Below are 23,020 nucleotides of genomic sequence, written 5' to 3'. Positions count from 1 at the left end.
GGCCCTCATGGCCATCTCCTGCTTGATGATCAAACCTAGATTTAGTCTATCCTTGTCCATGATACAACTTAAACAAATAGCCTTCGGATGCCAGAGTATCAACTCATTATCTGATGACATCAATGTGTTGTTGATGAACCCGAACCAATATCTCCCAACCATGTTCAAGTCCTTATTCTCAATAGGAAGACAAGCCTCAATTCACCGTGGAGTGATGTTAGAAATCAGGGGTGCCAACAAATCGTTCAAATCATCGAGTTTCTTCTTCTAGATTTTATCTATATAGTAATGCATCACGTTCATCATACAACCTAGCACCTCATTGATATTAGTTCTACTACATTTGACTATCGTACGCCGCACTACCACATGGATCACCGGCTTGAAGGAGATGGCCTTGTTCTTTCCTTTAGGGACAAGTTTCCCATACTCAGTGATACGCTCAAATTACACATCCCTAAAGAAGTATAAGAGATCATTTTCAAATAAAGAGCTCAACTTGTAGGTTTGGGTCGATCCCACGAGGAATATAGTTTATACTTAAACTTAACTCACTATTATATTCATTTTGTCAACTGATTTCCGAGACAAGTAAGTAAAGGAGGGGGGGGGGTGGTTTGTGAAACAAATAACTGATTGTTATTAAGTAACAAGTGAGCAACATTCAAACTTTGTTGTTATCAATAAGAAAGAGAAACTAGGGTGTATGTGTTGCCTAAAGCTCTTAGCGCGGTAATCCAAATAATAGTAATCATTTCCTAGTGTATCACATGCAAAGTGGTAAGATATGTATCCCTAAGTGATTGGTCCTCCAAATAGGGAATTTCACTCCGCACCTTGGTCTGGCTACGTGTGTATAATTTACTAACCCTTACCTTTACCTCAGATTAGACATCACATCAATGTATGACTTAGTTTACACCCTCGTACCAATTGACATTAGACTATTAGATAGTATCAAACTAAATCTCTGTTGATAATTCTTTTCTTATCAACTACCTTCTTGGTCCGACAAGTAGCAACAAGGTGAGTTCTAACGCGTGCACTTGTTAAAAAGATTTATAAGTGAAAGAATTACCAATCCATGCAACAACACTATTCAAAAATTACTTAGTTATTATTCATACATTTTTAATTGCTCATGGTTCCCACAACCCTAGTTGTGGATTTAGTTACTCGTGCTTGGAAGAACACAATTCATATTTTTAGAACAAGAATTCATGAACTTACATAATGAGTAGAAGAAACCAGTATTCTCCAATTGAAATTCAAAGCAAAAATCTTTATAAACCTAAATTTGAAAATCAAATTGCTAAAATTTGCAAGTTAATTCCCAAGAAACTTCAAAGAACTAATAGTAAACAATAATGTCTAACCCCAAAAATGAGGTTTACATACCCTATTTCTAGAAAAACTTGTCCAAAACAAAAAGGAAACGAAATAAGGAAATAAACTTTCTAGACGCGACTTCATTCAACTACTTTGACCTACGAACCGTGGGTCAACCTACGGTCCGTAGGTATCCACCTGTAGGTCAACACTTAGATTTTTTTTGTAGAGGTTGTACACTTCAACTCTCAGATGCAAACGACAGACCTATAGAATCGACCATAGGTTGACCTATGGTATGTGGGTCCCTTTCCGTGGCTCCACACTTAGGAATTTCATCAGGTACTAGAACTTCAACTTCTCTGGAACATTTGACGGATGTGCAGGACAGCCCGTGGGTTGACCTATGCTCTGTCACTTGCATCCGTAGTTCCACATTTGGTCAAGAATTCCCTGATGCTCCATCTACGCCACCCATCGATGGACCGTGACTGGACCTACGTTCCTATGGTCACCTTCGTAGGTGGCTCCTTCTACAGAATTTCAGCTGTCATCTCCTACTTCCACGTCCAAGCTTATTTTATGATACAAAACATATTAATTCTAATACAAAATGGCCCTAGACACACATCACACTGAAGTGAAATGTATTAAAAATACCGTAAATTCACGGTATATCAACACCCTCAAGTTAAACTCGTTGTTGGTCCTCAAGCGACGCACTAAACTCTAAACGACATTTGTGTAGAAGAAGACATTAAAACTCAAGCAATCACGTGGCCATTCAATCCATTCCATTTTCTCAGTGCAAATCTTTTCTCTTAGACTCAACAAGCTAACTCATGCGGATCAAGATATGACAGCGATCTACCAATAGACACACAACATACACTTTTTCACAATCACCAAGGTACCAACTCTCCGACAATGTAACAAGTGCCCTCACCTCAAACGAACTCCTTCTCACATAGAAGATATGAATTTTGAGTTTTAGGATACTTTCAACACTCACACTCAGAAGTGACTTCAAGTACAGTTAGTGCTCAATACCATAGGCTTGCCCTTATTTTCATTGCTTAGACTCTCCAAACTAGTTGCTAGGATCACTAAGGACTTTCTTAGCTTGTAACGTAGGTTCAGGGTCAGGTGTGGTACATTTGGGTACTTTTTAGTGATTTTCTGCCCTCCTTGACATTACATTGGCTTTTTACCTCTTTTCTCAACCTATTTTTGACATCCTTTCATTTTACTATCTTTCCCTTGACTCCTTTCAACATGGACGTGACTTTTGACTTTGTGGCTCTTATTTTTAACTTTCTTCTTTTTCTTTCACTTTATTTTTTTTTTATTTTTCAGCACTTTTATTTATCATATTTTTGCTTCTTTTGCACAAAGTTACATTCTCTTCTATCTTTTCTTTTTCTCTTTTCAACACAAAACTCTTTTCATACCCTTTTTTTCGTTCTGTTTCCTCTTTCATAGCCACCTTAAACTTATGGATTTTACATTAGTTGAGGTGCACAAGATTGCGGTAACCTTTTGTATTAGCCACCCTCAACTGAGGCTTTTGGCGTAAGTGAAGGTGCATATGTCCAAGGAGGGACCGGGCCAATACACTTATATTAGGGAAGGTGAGTTAGGTGAATCAAAAGAAATTGTCTATTTTAGGCTCACATAGCTGGATAAATGGGAACATTGATTTCATTTGGTTGGATCCTTTTAGATTTAAGTGGACTAATTTGAACAAGGTCCTATGATCACTTCCCAACTTTTGACCTAGATCATCTTAGCAGGACCAACGGGGAAAGTTCTAGATTGGCACAACTGTTTGAACATTAAACTTTTCTCTGACACACTTGGCACATTGTTTCATTATCAGATTATCATATTACCCAGTTCAAGTTTTAGCTTAAGTCAAATCTATTCTTATCATGTCACATTGAGATCCAACTCATCAAGACTATAGATCTAGCACAATTCAACATTTTTTTGACAGGGATCATTTTTGTCATGATTTTCATGCCATCATTCTTTAATTTTTCTACTTACTCCTACACATACATTCCTAAACATGTCGGTTCAACATAAATTAAAACAGTTTCTTGGGGGAAAAGAACAAAGGAAAGAAAACCCCAAAAGAGGATTATGAGTTGGGTTACTCAGACTTCACCCTATCACTAACAATCCATTTACCCCACCTCCAACAAAATAAAGTGCAATTGTTCCCAATGCACAAACAGTAAAAACATGAAGGATACGGTGAAGCAAACCTGTGGCGCATAGCGCCGAAGACCTCTCAACAAGCAGGTGGGTCAGGTTTCACGGAGCCCGCTGGATCAACACTCGAGTCACAATCTTTAGTGCCTGCATATATCATCTCAGCACCCTTAGTAGTGCTAACATCAACTCTCGTTGCACCTTCACTAATGCTCACGCTGCTAGAAGCACCAGTACCTACCTCCCTAGAAGTGCATCTCCTCATCAACTATGGATACCCTCCGGGCCGCTTCAAGCTCTCCCATCCTCAGTGTCATCAGAAGTCTGACTGGAGCGGGGGAGCTTCCCAACATGACGAGAAGAATCAGGTGGCGATATCTCATCAGTGAATAATGCATCCAACACCGTATTATCAACCGGTGTCGTGGGGGAAGACTCAGGCTCAGTCTGGTGGAGCTAGGAGGGCAACAAGATCTGCCCAGAGACTATTTAACACCGTTTGGATAGCAGAAATATCAGCGGTGGGGCCTGGTGGCTCTATGGCGCACAACTCAAATACATAAGGGCTGGTGAATGGATTGAACCTTACGGTCCATCATTTGCTCCATCCGCGCATCGAACTCTGCTATCTGTCTCTACATCTATGGCTTCACATGTTGGAGCAGTGTGGCCATCTGGGCCTCCAACTTCTAGACATAAGCTATGGGCATGACAACAGACCCTGAGGAGGGAGTGGCTCTGTAGGAGCTAGGGGCCTAGCTGGCGGCCGAAGATGGGGAAGCCGGGGCATCCTCAGTACTGACTGGAGCGGAAGGCTCCTTACCCTACATCTGCTCCACATCTTCCACCAAGTCCGCTCCCAATTGTGGCACCTCAACCTAAGGCTCTCTGCGAGGTGAAACTACATTGGCGTCATCCCGAATCAGGCTGATATCTAGGGTCTTGGTTACCTGAAGCAACCTGTCATAATGCCAAACCGGTACTCCAGTATCCCTGCTTTGCTGGAAAAAGAGGCTGGAATAAGTAGCGTGGTGGTGTCCTTGGAGGTCCTCTCGTGTATCTCCGCAATCAGCATACGGGCAAAGTTGACCTCCATCCTAGAAACTAAAGCTACAACCATGACTACGGGGTCCCAAGTAAGTACATTATCAACCTGAGTAGGGGACACACGGTTCCACACCAGCAACCAGAAGAATTTGGCCACAAAACTCAGGGTGGCCTTCTTAATACTCAAGCTTGGGGTGCTTACCCACTCAATGCGTTTTTCGTCAGTAGCAAGATGACGTGCCAACCAGAGAAAAATAGACTTCCTTTGTTTGGCATTACTCTGAAATGCCCCACTCCGAACAATATTCATGCGATAGTTGACCTTGGCCCTATTGATGGGCAGAGTGTGGCCCAGCCCATAGAGAAACATATGGATAGTGGTCTCAGATATGTCAACTGAAAACCCATGCACCAGTGTAGCCGTAAGTAGATGCTAGGGGGCAGGATTGGCCCATTTGTCAATAAAACATCTGAGGTAACTGCCTAAGAAGCATAGTGTCACGACCCAGGTGTACCCCTTAGACGTAACACGACATACTTAACCCCGAAGGGTTCTCATACTGTCATGCCTCAAATCCCATTAAGACGGACAGGCACCCGATGCCCTAAAGGCCCGAGAGAACAAACATGTAACATGTGCTTACTATGCATATAACTATGACAATCTTGTGACAAGTTCACATAGGATGCAACGATACGAACCAACATATGTAGACCCAAAACTTATATACAAGACTTGGCCGTTGACGCCACAACTTGTTAAGACGCAACCAAACTATATACATAAAGTCTACAAAGCCTCTAAAAGATAGAATACCTTAGAGTAGGTCGAGACAGACCCCGCCTTACTTATAACTATGATACAATACCAAAATGAATCTACTAAGGACTTAGTAAAGCTCCGAATCAATTTGGAGCTCACCAAAAGTAGCTGACTGTCGTGTGCTCTTACTGAGGAGGCCTACTAGCTGAAGTACATATGCCTGCAGCATGAAATGCAGCGTCCCCCACTAGGAACGTCAGTACAAGAAAATGTACTGAATATGTAAGGGAATAACATATATAAATAAGATTTCGAATGAAACCAAGTATCAATATATGTGTGCATAAATCAGAACAGAAGACCACATTTGTTAACTCTTATGGAATAATGTATGTTACATTCTTGTCTTTACCTTTCTATGTATTATGATCTTTATAAGACATGTGATACGAATGACCAGCTGATCAGTGGTAGAAGAAGATGACCCATGCTAGGCATTTTAACCCCTGGGATGCGGTCCTCATAATTACACAAATTGGGATCGGCCCATGCTAGGCTTTCGCCCCTGAGCTGCCACTCTTCTCTACTCATTTTGAAACCTAGTTACTCTCTTTAACCTTAGAACACTATGAGTTACTCTCTTAAGCACATCTTAGTCCATTATTAGGTTAAACCCTAGAAGATACTTCCTTTGGTATGTCTAAGTTCACCCCCATCATGAATACTATGAGATACTTACTTAAGTATATGTAAACCCCTTTCTACTTTGAACACTATCAGACACTCTCTTAGGTATGTCTAAATTTTTTCTTCACATGGAACCTATGAGACACTACCTTAAGCATGTCTAAGTCCACGTATACTCTTGAACACTATGAGGTACTTCATTAAGTAAGTCTTATTTCAATTATGCTATTAAAACACTATGAGATACTTCTCAAGCATGTCATAGTTTACAGGATATGGAGATTGCTACTAGGAACCATAAATCATCTATGTCAAAGCTCCCATCTCATGAGACCTAACTTTGGGAAAACCCGCACTCTACTATGTAAGAGTTCCCCCTTTAACTTGGATAGTCCTAACATCAAGTAGGTGTGGTTCTCCTTTCAACATGGAGCCTGGACCCTCTCTTGTGTGACACTCCATCTCATGTTAAAAATCCATTTGGGACCAAGCATACACCCTAAGATTTACTTGTTAAGGCTTGCTTAACACTCATCTGTCATGAAAGGATGTCCTTGACAATTTATCCATGCTCAAGTGATTCTATCACTTTCATCTATCAAGCATTCATAAGATAGGTTAGGTTAGTATAGGCCTTTCACCATAATCCAACCTATTAAACTTCTATTGTCTTTTAGAATTTACTCCCAAAGCCTTAAAATTAATAGTTAATCACCTTAGCTTTGCCCTAAAGCCCTAGCTATCATGATCACAAACCCTACTCTCAAGGTTTCTTTCTTAATCTCTTCTTTGTACCTAGATTTCAAGGTAATTTGATGACATCTTTCATTACTAGGTGATTCTAGTCTTAATTGATCATAAAGGTTCAATTCTAACTTTACAAGTCAAGATCAATCATATACAATAGAGTCTAGTTCAACTCATGATTGTATGATCTTAACTTTGATCAATTACTACACATAAGATTAAATTAGGAAGATCACCTATGAACCTTCAACTTTGCCTCTAATGGCATAAACCCACAAAGATCACATTCATCATAATATCACTAAACAAAGCTAAATCAATCATATTTGGGTAGTATCCACTAGATTGGAATCATACCCAAGCCCTACCCACAATGCAATCACAACCCTAGCTAGAATTGGGTTTTTGAGTTCACAATTGAGGGATTGCTAAGGGGGATCCATGGGTGGAAGAACCCATGGATGATTAATATTCACATACCTTCAATCAAAACCCTAAACAAATCTTGAATCAACTGGGTGGAAGAACCCATAGATGATTAATATTAACATAACTCTTTTACAAGCCCTAAATAAAGCTTGAAGAAATGGTGAATTCTACCCTAGTTGCTTCCCTCTTCCCTTCTCTTCTTCTTCTTCTTCACTTCTAGATAGAGGATTTTTTTAGAGTAATTTGGGGTCTTAGATGATTAAGTTAATGACTTACTATTAGGGGTCTATTAGGTATTTATAGGTGGATAATTAACTAAATAACCGACCTCCCTAAGCCTCTAATTAATTACTAACTTAACCCCTAAGTCCCAACTTAAAAACTAAAACTCCAAAACTGCTTGCATCTACGACTGCCCCACCTACGGACCGTAGGTGGGTTAACGAACCGTGCTGCACCCTTCATGGGTGAGGTCTGACGCTCAAGGTTGAAGGCCTGTTCAGGCATTGACTCACGAACCCCCACCTATGGGGCGTGGGTCAATCTGCGGCTAGTAGGTTGCAACCGTAGGTCACCAAAAAGTTCAGCTTTAGGGACTGTTTTTGGGGTCCTTCTCAAGGACCCCTTGGGTGGTCCTTGGGGGGGTCGTACCCGGAAGTTTAACCCCTAAAACACCCATTCTATGTACGGAAATCATTTTTTATGATTTTTAATCTTCATACAACACTCTAAAACTCCTACGAAAGGCTCTAGAATTCAGTAGTTCAACTCACTAAATTCCGAGGTGTTACATTATCCCCCACTTGGGAACATTCATCCTCGAATGACACTTGAAACATCTATTAAAGTCACAAGTCTAACTTAGCAGCCCATTATGCATGCACTACATCTAATATGCACACCACCAAGCAAGAAACTTCAATTCAATACCCAATTCATTCAATGCAACAAAAGGGAGTAGGACTACTGCTACCAACCCAAAAATGCATCAATTCTATATCTACTCTTTTTAAAGGAGGAACTAACATCTCCTAGCTAAAACATGCTCATCACATAGTCATGGAGCCTAAATGCAAATTACTTCTCAAAAATCATTCATTCAATGAGGAAATCTTTCAACTCCAAACTAGGGCATGCTCAAATTCAACTCAAGAAGTCTATATGCAAATCTACAATGCACTACAACATGAGAGAAAGAACAATGCATATAAGCCATTTCTAACAAGACCTAAGCATTTTCATGAACATGCATATAATGAAATCATAGAAACACATAAAGCACACAATAACCCTATTAGATAGGCACACTATCCCCCACTTGGGAGTAAGCCTACACAAACTTTTCTAAACATCATGCATACTAAAACAACTTCAAAGTCCAACATAACAAGTCACAAAAGACAAGAAATCCGGAAATTTACTAAAGCATAAAGCACATACCGAAAAGGACATGAGGAGATAAATCTTGATCTTCTCTAGATTCGAGAGCATAAAACCTTTTCTTCTGTTGAGCACTATCATCCGAACCACTAGAAGCAACTTGATTATCCTCCCTTCCCTTAGCCTTTAGAACCGGCCAATCTCTCATCTTGTTCCCTTCCTTCCCACACCCATAGAAACCATTCATGCTGGCTAGGCACTTACCATAGTGTCTCCTCCCACACTTGGAGCAAGTAGACTTGGGAAATGGTGACCCACTACCCTTCTCTTGGTAAAACTTAGGGGTGTTGGAAGAATCTTGACCAGAATACCTTGGTTTAGTCCTAGTCTTACCTTGTCCATCAGACTTAGCATTAGAAAAGTTCCCATCATCGATTCTAGCACTTTTAACCTCCCTATTTATTTTCTTAAGCTTTTGCTCCTCAATTTGGTAAGCATGCACCATGAGGTGGGAAATGTTCATACTAGGGATAAGCATTGCCGAACGGCATTCATTGACCAATAATTCGGACACTCCCATCACAAACTTATTCATATTTTCCCTTTAATCCCTACTATGGTTGGAGCATATTTGGATAATTGGGTGAGATTAAGAGAATAATCTTTCACACTCATACCCCGTTGCTTAAGATTTATAAATTCTTGCATCTTTAGTTCCCTCAACTCTAGGGGAACGAAACTATTAAGGAATTCCTCTTTGAACTCTTCCAACTCTATTGGGCCCTCTCCTATAGGTTTACTATCTTTCCATTGCTCATGACAAATTTGTGCTACATCCCTCATTGGTAAGCGGCTAGATCCGCTTTCTCTACTGAAGTCAAGCCCATGATGGCAAGCACCTTATACACCTCATCTACAAAACCTTGAGGATCTTCCTCCACTTTGGAGCCATAGAACTCCGAAGGGTTCATCCTAAAAATTTCTATCACCCTAGAAGAAGACATCCCCTTTATTGGGTTTGCCAGAGCCACCACCTCTCTATTGGCTTGCGTCGTCAAGGTTTGAGCCAATAATTGCATAGAAGCCGTAAACTCCGCAAGAGTGGCATTCCCAATTGCAGGGTTATTTGGAACTTGAGGAGGAGCTTGTGGAGGGACTTGGAGGGGAACCTCTTGTACCACATTTTCTTCCTCTTCTCTACTAGCATTATCCCTTGTATTATCCATACCCTGGAAACCAAAGGCACGAATTAGAAGAAGGGCCTACTAAAGCCAAACTCTATGGCACGACTAAGAGAATGAAGAAGTGAGACTTTTCCTAAGCATCCACTAGCCACCTATTCATAAATGTGGCGCTCTTCACATTTATGAACAAGAATCTACTAGAGGTGGTTTAAGACAATCCTAGAACCATTCTAAACCTTGGGCTCTGATACTAAGTTTGTCACGACCCAGGGGTATCCCCTAGACGTAACACGACGTACTTGACCCCGAAGGGGTATCATACAAGCCCTTAGCATCATAAGATAGGTAATAGAAATGAAAATACGGGATAATTTAAAACTTTTACAATCTAAGTCACATTTCATAAAAACTAGAGGAAGTCTTTATATACTCTTTGTCTCAAACCATCTAATAAACTCTTAAATAAAAGTCTTGGGACGCAACCCATATAAAGTCTAAAACATAAAGAAATGACATAAAGGAAATAGGGGATCGTCCTAGAAGCTATGAGGACTCACCAATTCTTCAACTCTTCTTGATCCTTGGAAACCTAGCCTTCAAAGGAATTTAATCTCCTCAACCCTACATTTGATTAGAATGTAGGCAATATGCGTTAGTACAAAATGTACCAAGTATGAAAGCTAGCACAACATCATAAGAGCATCTCAAAATGGTTAGTCAACATAAGACATAAGTATAAGAGATAATAACATAGTCATAACATAATCAGCATAGTCATAGCATACTCATCATAGTCATAGCATGGTCTCCAACATAAGCTTCATATAAACATAAGTCAACATAAGATATATTTAATGAGCATAGGAGATACATCAATAAGCATAATAGACTCTTAGTCCTGTTTATTATAATAGCACCATTCTCAAGTAACCTCAAAAGCATACAGGTTCAAAGTAAGAATAACATCCCATAATACCACCCAAGCCAAGTATCCCCTTTTGGTCATCTTAATCATAGTCTACATACACTGTCAACTCTTTAAGCTCTTTTATACCATAAGGGAAAATTCTTCTAAGTAACCTCAAAGCACACTTGTGTGATGCATGAAAGGCATCCCATACTACCCTTCACACTAATCATAGCCTTTAAGTCATCTTAGTTATATCCACCCTCCTTTTGCCTTATTATGAACTTAACTCTCATAACTGAGGGAATCTCTCACCTTTAGTTAACTATAACTAGGAAGGGAAACTATAGCACAATCATATCTTAAGACTTATCTTTAATGACCCCAAGTCATACTTGTGCATTGCATGCATAGCAACCCATAATACTATTCATGTTAAGTACTACCTTTAGGTCCTCATACTAACACTTCTTGGTTTGGAACCTAGTTCCTATCTTTAACGTTAGAACACTATGAGGTACTTTCTTAAGCACATCTTAGTTCTTTCTTCAGCATATCTAAACCCCTTTTTGCGTTGAACACCTATGAGATACTCTGTTAAGTATGTCTAAGTTCCTTATTCACATGGACCCTATGAGGTACTTCTTTAATCATGTCTAAGTCCACTTATACTCTTGAACACTATGAGGTACTTCATTAAGTAAGTCTTAGTTCAATTATGCTTTTAGAACACTATGAGATACTTCTCCAGCTTGTCTTAGTTCATAGGATATGGAGATTGCTACTAGAAACATTAACTCAACTATGTGAAATCTCCCATCTCATGAGACCTAACTTTGGGAAAACCCAGACTCTACTACGTAATAGTTCCCCCTTTAACTTGGATAGTCCTCACATATACTAGGTGTGGTTCTCTTTTTTACTTAGATCCCAGACACTATATTGTGTGACACTCCATCTCATGTTCAATATCCATTTGGGGCAAAGCATACACCCCAAGATTTACTTGTTAAGCCTTGCTTAACACTCATCTGTCATGGAAGGATGTCCTTTACAATCCATCCATGCTCAAGAGATTCTATCACTTTCATCTATCAAGCATTCATAAGGTAGGTTAGGTGAGTATAGCATTTCATCAGAATCCAACCTATTAGACTTCTATTCTCTTTTAGACATTACTCTTAAAGCCTTAGCATTAATAGTTAATCACCTTAGCTTCACCCTAAAGCCCTAGCTATCATGATCACAAACCGTAATCTCAAGATTTCTTTCTTAATCTCTTCTTTATACCTAGATTTCAAGGTAATTTGATCACATCTTTCATTACTAGGTGATTCTAGTCTTAATTGATCATAAAGGTTCAATTCTAACTTTACAAGTCAAGATCAATCATATACAATAGAGTCTAGTTCAATTCATGATTATATGATCCTAACTTTGATCAATTACTACACATAAGATTAAATTAGGAAGATACACCTATGAACCTTCAACTTTGCCTCTAATGGCATAAAACCCACAAAGATCACATTCATCAATTTAGATTACGGTTTATCATAGAAACCACATGAAATAATCATAATATAAATAAAAAAAAGCTAAATCAATCATAATTGGATTGTATCCACTAGATTGGAATCATACCCAAGCCCTACCCACAATGCAATCACAACAATAGCTAGAATGGGGTTTTTGAGTTCACCATTGGGGAAAACTATAGGGGCTCTATTGGTGGAAGAAGCCATAGATGATTAGGCTTAACATACCTCTTTTCAAATCCCTATACAAATCTTGAAACAATGGTTAATTCAACCCTATATGCTGCCCTTTTCCCTTTTCTTCCTCTTCTTCTTCTTCTTTACTTCTAGAGAAAGGATTTTTGGAGAGTAATTTGGGGTCTTAAATGAATGAGGTAATGACTTAGTATTAGGGTTCTATTAGGTATATATAGGTGGCTAATTAATTAACTAACTGACCTCCCTAAGCCCCAAATTAATTACTAACTTAACCCCTAAGTCCCAACTTAAAAACTAAAACTCCAAAACTGGTTGCATCTACTACTGACCATGGGTGGGTTGACGGACCGTGCTGCACCTTTCGTGGGGGAGGTATCAGTCTCAAGGTTGCAGGCCAGTGCAGGACTTGACCCACGAACCCCCACCTAAGGGGCGTGGGTCAACCTACGGCCAGTAGGTTGCAACCGTAAGTCACCAAAAATTGCAGCTTTAGGGACTGTTTATGGGTCCCCCTCAAGGACCCCTTGGGTGTTCCTTGGGGGGTCGTACCTGGACGTTTAACCCCTAAAATCCCCATTCTAAGTACGGGAATCATTTTTTATGATTTTTAATCTTCATACAATACTCTAAAACTCCTATGAAAGACTCTAGAACTCACTAGTTCAACTCACTAAATTTCGAGTTGTTACACATAGAACTCCCTGACTATCTCTTCCCCGAAGAACCCTGGGATACGGGCCATCCACTCACACCTGTGCCTCTGGAAGAAATCATGGATGGCGGGCACGTTGTGGAGGGTGTATGTGACAACCAGGAGATCCTCGATGACCAATATAGCCATTTTTTCCTTCTTATTTAGCATTCGTGAGTCTCTGTATATGTGAAACTGACCGGTTACTCCAAAAATCCTTGCTGGAGGCTCGGAACTAGGAGGTACGGGGACATCGCCCATATTGGTGGCCTCAGAAGACGAGGTAGTGTTATCGCTAAGTGTGGAGCCGAAGCCGGAGCCAGATGCAAACTCAGAAACAGCCAGTGAACCTATCAGTGTATCCCCCTCATCAGACTTGGGGAACTGACCAAATCAGAAATCACCTGCGGGTTTGATTTCGTGTAGTACGTGGAGCAGTGGGGGATGGCTTAAGAGGAGGTGGGACTTAATCCCCATCCTCGTCCTCATCGATCAACCGAAAAGAGGATCCCACAGATTTTGATTGCTCCTCACGGCGTAAGTCGAAACTTGTTTGGGAGCCATAGTACCTGTAGAAGCCTAGTTAATACCAGCACAAGCCAAAAACACACTCAGAAAAAAATTAGAACAAGAAACGAATCAAAACAAAAAACCCTAAAATTTATAGGTAGTAGCTGAACTGCCGACCCACGGTGGGTACCTACGGTCCCCTCCGTAGGTCAGAATACCCAAAAGTGGGGTCTCTGATGTGAACCACGGATGTGATGAATGGTCCATCGATGGAAGGACGGACCGTAGTCCACCTCCGTGGTTCAACACTTCGTGATTATTTTATGTGCAACAGACCCACGGACCCGACCTACAGTCTGTAGGTTGACCTATGGTCTGTGTACGGGGTCTCGTGGGTTAGATCTGTGCCAGGTATCAGACATCCTCATTTTTGCAAAAAATCAAACAATCAACCTAAGTCTAATCATGCATTTCAACACAATATATGGTAGTTTGTCATCCTTAGAGTTATGATTGCTCACAATTTTGAATTTTTAACATACCAAACTAGGAACTCTAAATCAAAACTTCCATTTAGACCTTTTTCTCTGATTCAGTTAGTTTTAAAAAACTACATACTCACATACTATCATACCAAGGGTTATTCTAGCATACAATTCCACATTTAACTCAACAATGAACAATCCTAACAACCCAAGGTCAAGTTCCAACTTCGCGACTTCATAATACAACAATGAACAGTGAATACAAAGTCAGGGTGAAGTCGTTTAAATTTCAAGCAAGCGAAGTGGGTGAGTGTGTGATGCAATGAACTCCTTAGACTTTTTTCGAACCCTTTCACACTGAACCTGGACCGAGAGATCTTTTGCAAGGGCAGAATGAGGTTATTTTTGGAAGATAAGAAGGGAATTATTGGAGATGAGAGGATAAGTATGGAAGAGCAGACTGATTTGGGGGTTAATCTAGGAGTTTTTGGAATTTGGAGGGGTTAGAAACGGTTAGGAAGGAATTTGGCATGAAGGAGAGTTTTTATTAAAGGGGGGTCCGGGTCGGGTCAGCAGAACCCTAGGTTTGGACCCACGAAACCCCATCTACAGGCCGTGGGTCAACCTACGGAACGTAGGTCACTCAAACACTAAAATTTTGGAGGAGTTACCTAGGGTCTACGGACACGATTCACGGTTCGTAGATGGTCCCACAGATTGTCTATGGGGTTCGTAGACCTCTGCACAACCTGTTTTCTGTAGATTCAATTGTTTGTCCCAATACATGTAGCAACCATGAGGTCTTTCCTTTTACATTTTATGGACACTTTTTAGACACGGACCCTATTTTATATCTAGCCAACACTAATACAAAAATAAAACACATATCTAAAGAATTTCAGAAATTAAAATAAAAGAACAAAACTCCTAAATGGAAAAGAAAAACCTATAGTTGGCTAGTTTGTACATCTTGGGTTGCCTCCCAAGCAGCGCTAGATTTAACATAGCGGCACAACGCAGGCCCCTTGATTACTCAAACTTCATCAAGGTAGTAGGCCTCAACCATTTCATGGACACTCTCCTCTTTCCCTATGTAGACCTTGATTCTTTGCCCGTTCACCTTGAACCTTGTTTCCTCCTTGTTCTCGAGCTCAATCGCTCCATGTGGAAACACTTGAGTGATTATGAATGGCCCGGTCCATTTGGACTTGAGCTTGCCAGGAAACAAGCGCAACCTTGAGTTGAATAAAAGTATCACATTACCCACAACAAATTCACGCTTTTTGATCTTTTGATCATGATACTTCTTCATCTTCTCCTTGTACAAGGCTGAACTTTCATAAGCTTTTTGGCAAAACTCATCAAGCTCATTCATGTCATTCACTCTTTGACTCGATGAGGCGCCCCAATCCAAATTAAACCTTTTTAGCTCCCACATATCCTTATGCTCTAGCTCTACCGGCAAATGGCAAGACTTCCCATATACAATTTGGTAGAGGGACATACCTATAGGAGTCTTGAATGCAGTGTGATAGGTCCATAGAGCATCATCAAGCCTCCTTGACCAATAATTTCTATTTGCATTCACAGTCTTACCAATGATTTGTTTTATCTCTATGTTGGACACTTCAACTTGCCCACTAGACTGCGGATGGTAAGGAGTGGCTACATTGTGACAGACTCCATATTTCTCTAGCAACGCCTTGAACAACTTATTACAGAAGTAGGAACGTCCATCACTGATAATCGCCCTAGGTGTACCAAATCTGTAGAAGATATTCTTTGCAGGAATGCGGTGACACTTTTACCTTCATTGTTTGAAAGCACAATTGCTTACACTCATTTCGACACATAATAAACCGCAACAAGAATATACGTCATCCCATGTGAACTCACAAATAGACCCATAAAATAAAGGCCCCATACATCAAACAACTCAATCACCAAGATCGGATTCATAGGTAGCTCTTGCCTCTTTGAAATTCCTCCTTCTCTTTGGCAACGATCACAAGACTTGGCGAAATCAGGAGCATCTTGGTGGATGGTAGGGCAGTAATACCCACACTGAAATTTTTTATGCGCAGTCTGAATACCACTATGATGCCCATCAACAGGCGAAGAATGACACGCCTCTAGTATACTCATCATCTCAACCCCGGGCACACAACGGCGAATAATCCCATCAGCAAAAATACGGAACAAATAAGGCTCATCCCTAAAGAACTTCTTCACATCATGCATAAACTTTTTCCGATAGTGAAAAGACAAATCCGATGGAACAAGATCACTTGCCAAGTAGTTAGCATAGTTTGCAAACCAAGGAATCAGATCATGAGAAGCAGCCAATACGTGTTCGTCTGGAAAAGCATCGTTACATCGTTATCTCCTAGCTTAAGCATAGCTTCCTCCTCTAATCTGGACAAATGATTGGTAACTTGATTTTTTGTCCCCTTTCTGTCTTTCACCTCAAAATCAAACTCTTGCAACAAAGATACGTATCTAATCAACCTTTGCTTTGCATCCTTTTTAGCCATCAGATACCTCAATATAAAATGGTCACTATGCACTATGACCTTTGTACCAAGCAAGTATGATCAAAATTTCTCGAATGCGAAAACCACCGCAAGGAGTACTTGCTTAGTCACTGTATAATTCTTTTGAGCCACATTCAGAGCTTTGCTGTCATAGTAAATAGGATGACCAATCTTCTCATGCCTCTATCCGAATACCACACCAAGTGCCACTCCACTCGCATCACACATCACTTCAAACGATTACCCCCAATACGGTGAAATAATTATAGGTGCGAAAACTAGGTTTGCTTTCAACTCTCCAAATGCTCTCAGACAAGCATCATCAAAAATAAACTTACACTCCTTTTCGAGCAATTTGCACAATGGGTGTGCAATTTTGGAGAAATCCTTGATAAACCTCTTATAAAAGCATGCATGCCCAAGAAAACTTCTAACACCTTTAACAGAGATAGGTGATGGAATCTTTTCTATTACCTCAACTCTCGCTCTATCAACCTTAATACCCTTCTCAGAAATCTGATGACCCAGAATGATCCCCTCTTTCACCATGAAGTGGCACTTTTCCTAATTGAGAACAAAATTGCACTCTTCACATAGTTTCAGTACCTCGGCCAAATGCATCAGACCACCATCAAACGAGTCACCTACCACAGAGAAATCATCCATAAATACCTCAATAATGTCCTCCATATCTGAAAATATTGACATCATGCAATGCTGGAAGGTTGCTGGAGCATTACACAACCCAAATGACATTCGTTTGAAGGCAAAAGTCCCATAAGGGCATCTGAAGGTGGTCTTCTCTTGGTCTTCCGGAGCAATGAAGATCTTATTGTAGCCCAAATAACCATCAACAAAACAATACCAACCCTTACCAGCAAGGCGGTCCAACCTCTGATCCATGAACGACATAGGGAAGTGATCTTTTTCTGTCCAATAATTCTATTTTTGGTAGTCCATGCATACTCTCCATCCAGTCACAAGCCGTATCGAAACAAGCTCATTTTTTGCATTAGGTACCACAGTAATCCAACCTTTCTTGGGCACACACTGAATATGACAAATTCAACTACTATATGCAATGGATTAACTGAGTCCAGCACCAAACCACTAGATGATTTCCTTTTTCACTACCTCTTGCAAAGGTGTATTTAGTCTCCTTGTGTGCTCGATACTAGGCTTGTGATTCGGCACGAGTTGGATTTTATGAGAACAAATGCTAGGAGGAATCCCAATAATGTCCGCTATAGTCCAACCAATTACCCGCTTGAACCTCTTCAACACAGAAACCAATGCCTCAACTTGCACCACACTCAAATAGGCCGCAATGATGATCGGTAAAGTACCCTCTCTCCCCAAGAATATAAACCTCGAATGCGATGGTATAGCTTTGAGCTCCAATTTTGGAGCCTCTTCAACATATGGTTTTGCAGATGGAGATACGTGATTCTTCATATCTTGCTCTAATCTCTTTGGTTTAGAAAAAAATTCGAACCTATCATAGTCTTCAATACCATCACCTTCAAAATTCATCATTACCGCTGCAAGTACATTAACACCCAACATCTCTTTAATCGACACATCACAAACTTGCTCCATAATATGATTCGCTACTGATACTAACTTGAGATCGGTTTCCTGCTTCATAGACATACAAACATTGAAAGTTACCGCTTCATTATTTACTCAGAACTTCATTTACCCTCTCTCCATATCGATCAAGGCACGCCCAGTAGCAAGGAATAGTCTCCCTAGGATGATGGGGACCTCAAAATCAACCTCACAACTAAGTATCACAAAATTCGCCGACAAAATAAATGACTCCACTTTCACAAGTACATCTTGGAGAACACCAGTGGGCTTCTTCACCGTTTTATTGACCATGAGTAATCGCATCGTTATTGGTTTTGGATCCCCTAACCCCAACTTCTTGTAAATAGACAATGGCATTAGATTAATACTAGCACCCAAATAACAAAGTGCCTTAGAAAAATGCAACAACCCAATGGTACAAGGAATAGTGAAAGCACCAGGATCCTCTTTCTTCTGCACAAGTGACCTAGTCGCAATCGCACTACAATGTTGCAACCTATCATCATCTTCAAAAATGACGGCCCTTTACTTAGTCACCAAATCTTTCATAAATTTTGCATAGCCATGCATTTGCTCCAAAGCCTCTATCAACGGAACATTGATGGAAAACTGTTTCAACATATTAATAAACCTGCGGTATTTCACTTCTTCATTCTTTTTTACCAACCTCTGTGGGAATGGAGGTGGATGTCTAGGCATGGGGACAACTTTTTGGGTTATCTCCGCTTTTTTTTCTATAGCATTCTTGGACTCTCCAGTAACCTCAATCTCATCATGATCTTTTTCAACTACAATTTCAACTTCAGACGGCATAGGTGGATCAATGGTTTGTTTACCCCCTCGAGTAGTGACTGCCATAGAATGCCCATCATTCTTTGGATTTTGGATGGTGTTGGTAGCAAGTGTGCCAGGCTGATGTGGGTTTACTGTGGTGGACAGCTGATTCATCTGCTGAAGTTGCTTGATCGACACTGCATAGGCATCAATTTTTTGACCAATTCCAGACAAGTAATTCCGCATCTCCTTCAAATTCTCATTAGTCGAATTAAACATCTTCATCATCTTCTGCATCATATCCTCAATCAGTTACATACTACCCCAGCTTCACTATTACCAGATTCTCGATTTGCAGGTGAAACATAAGGCCCAACTCTCTCATTTTTATTTCCATAGTTATTCTGATTGTAGTTGTTGTCACAGTTGTAGTTACCCTCTCGATTGTAGTTACCATAGTTCCAACCTTGGTTTCCTTGACCTTGGCGCCAATTATCCGAATTGGAACCTTGGGCGTTGGCTCGGAAACCTCTCGTCTGATCATTCACCAAGTAAGCATCCTCCTCATAGTAGCATTCCTCAACTGGTGGTGGTGGAGTCCTAGTTATGTAGTTTACCTTATTTACCTTTTATGGACCTCCACTGATTTGTTTCAACACAAACCCATGTTTTGTCCTTATTTGAGTCATCTCCTCACGAATATCAATGACAGATTGACTAGGTGCAGCTTAAACTGCAAAAGTGCTTCTTCTGGTGTCTGACTTTTGAGTGCTCCATGCTTTATTGTTTCGGGAAATCTTCTCCAATTTCTCAGCGATCTCTTCAAAACTGGACTCACCATATGATCCTCCAGCGATAGTATCAAGCACAACCTTACCATTGTCATCATGACCTCTGTAGAAATACTCCTTCAGTGACTCATCATCAATGCGGTGATTTGGAACACTTCTGATGAATGCAGTGAACCTATCCCACAAACTACTCGCATACACTCCAGGTAGTGCCACAAAGGTGTTCAGTTTGTCCTTGTGATTCAACTTCTTGGACAATGGAAAATAATTTGCCATGAACACTTTGTGCAATTGGTCCCATGTGTGAATTGAGTTGTACAGAAGCTCAAAAAACCATACCGCAGCATTAGTAGTCAATGATAAAGGGAAGACTCTCCACCTTATGAAGTTCATGTCCAACTCTGGAGAGAGGACAATGGTTCCTTCAGATTCAATTGTATTAAACTCGACCCTGTAGTTATCTTGCAGCCTTAGTTCTAGTGGATTTTGCAACCTCAATGCATCTCCAAGTAGATTATCACCATGAACCTGAGCATTCTCATTAACAACCCTAGAAGGCTACAACTCAATTCCATCACCTAGATTACCTCCGATTGGGTTGATTTGGATCCCTTGATTATTCATCTTTCTTAAGGTTTAGTTCAACTCTAGATCATATGGGGTCAATGGTTCGCCTCGATTCCGTGTTGTTGGCATACACTAGAGTAGAAACCTATAGAAAACAAAAACAAAGGTAAACGTAAAATTAGAAAATAATTGACTAAAGTTCAATAATGTAGTTAAACTTAATCTAAAAGCCTTATTCCCTGGCAACGACGCCAAAATTTTATACGCTCAAATTACACCTCCCTAAAGAAGTAAAGTGATTGCTGTCAAATAAAGAACCCAACTTGTAGGTTGGGGTCGATCCCACGAGGAATATGGTTTAGACTTAAACTTAACTCACTATTATATTCGTTTAGTCAACTTATTTCCGAGACAAGTAAGTAAACGGGGGTGGGGGTGGTTTGTCAAACAAATAACTGATTGTTGTTAAGTAACAAGTGAGCAAGATTCAAACTTTGTTGTTATTAATGAGAAAGAAAAATTAGGGTGTATGTGTTCCCCATAAGCTCTTAACACGGTAATCCTAATAATAGTAATCCTTTCCTAGTGTATCACATGCAAAGTGGTAAGATATGTATCCCTAAGTGATTGGTCCTCCAAATAGGGAATTTCACTTTGCACCTTGGTCCGGCTATGTGTGTATAATTTACTAACCCTTACAGTTACCTTAGATTAGACATCACGTCGATGTATAGCTTAGTTTACACCCTCGCACCAATTGACATTAGACTATTAGATAGTATCGCACTAAATCTCTGTTGATAATTCTCTTCTTATTAACTACCTCCTTGGTCCGGCAAGTAGCATCAAGGCGAGTTATAATGTGTGCACTCGTTTAAAAGACTTCTAAGCAAAAGAACTACCAATTCATGCAACAACACTATTTAAGAATTACTTAGTTATTATTCATACGTTATTAATTGATCATGGTTCCCACAATCCTAGTTGTGGATTTAGCTACTCATGCTTGGAAGAACATAATTCATATTTTTAGAAGAGAATTCATCAACTTACGTATTGAGTAGAAGACACCCGTAATCTCCAATTGAAATTCAAGCCAAAATCTTTATAAACCAAAATCCTGAAATCAAATTGCTAAAGTTTGCATGTTAATTCCCAAGAAAATACTAAGAACTAAAAGTAGACAATAATGTCTAACCCCCAAAAATGAGGTTTACATACCCTATCTATAGAAAAACATGTCCTAAACAAAAAGGAAACGAAATAAGGAAATAAACTTTCTGGACATGGCTTCATTCGAGGACTTCGATTAACGGACCGTGGGTCGACCTACTGTAAGTAGGTCACCTCCGTAGGTCAACACTTAGACTTTTCTTGTACATGCTGGAACCTTCAACTCTCAGATGAAAACGACGGACCTGCAGAACGGATTGTAGGTTGACCTACAATCTGTGGGTCCTTTCTGTGGCTCCACACTTAGGAATTTCATCAGGTAGTGGAACTTCAACTTCTCTAAAAAATTTGACGGATGTGCAGGACATTCTGTTGGTCGACATACGCTCCGTCACTTGCATTTGTAGTTCCACACTTGGTCAAGACTTCCCTGATGCTCCATCTACGCCACCCATCGATGGATCATGACTGGACCTACAGTCCATAGGTCACTTTCGTGGGTGGCTCCTTCTGCAGATTTTCAGCTGTCATCTCCTACTTCCACGTCCAAGCTTATTTCCTGCAAACATAATACAAAACACATTAATTCTAATACAAAATTGCCCTAGACACACACAACTCTTAAGTGAAATGTATTAAAAATACTGTAAAATCATGGTATATCACTCGGCATAAAACTCTTGGACCTAGGGCTTTGTGAAAATCTCAAACATGTGGAACTTAATAGTGTTCCACACCTTCTGGAACCGGTCTACAACACAATCTGTAGACAACCGCTTTTCCTCTAATATTTTCCTCAAACCCTCGGCCTTCAATCTATTCAGTGACTGGGGAGGAGGAGCCTCAACTAGTGGTACCTGCTCTACTACATGTGCTGGCGGTTGAGAGGTTGCAGGAGGAAGCGGGGTACAAGCTAGATCATGCATAGCTCCGCTCTCCTAGTCTGGAAAGTTTGATCGTCTTCCGGCTCAGATGCGGATATCGAGAACTATTACTCGAATGACCCTCACTTTAAGAGGTAGTGTGGTGGGTGGCATAGATGCCCTCGCTATCGGAGCTCTCCACTACCAGTGTTTGCACTATGAGCCCCTTGTCTTTTTCCTTCCAGCAGTCGGAGAAAGTTTAGTCGGTGCAATCCTGGAGGATACAACCCCCTCGTTTACTACAATGCTTTTGCACGCCTTTATTACAATGCCTTTTTCCCGCTTTTGGGGCAGTTGATTTCTTCCGGGTAGTATTCGTCTAGCCATTCCTACATAACAAAGTCGAATACGTTAGACATAGTTCAGAAAAAAAAATCAAATTGTAAAAATTATAGGACAGCTCATTGTGTCATTCGGCGAGTCTCTGAACCCATTAGGCGAGCCAAGTCAAGTTCGCCGAATGTTCCAGAACAATATTACCCAGAAATAAGCACAAGTCGATAATGTTTAGGGCCTTTCGACAGATTATCGACACCATTCGGCGAATTAAAAG

Source organism: Solanum tuberosum, unplaced genomic scaffold (genome assembly GCF_000226075.1).
Source record: "Solanum tuberosum cultivar DM 1-3 516 R44 unplaced genomic scaffold, SolTub_3.0 scf00100, whole genome shotgun sequence".
Lineage (NCBI taxonomy): Eukaryota > Viridiplantae > Streptophyta > Magnoliopsida > Solanales > Solanaceae > Solanum > Solanum tuberosum.
This window is presented reverse-complemented; position numbering follows the sequence as displayed.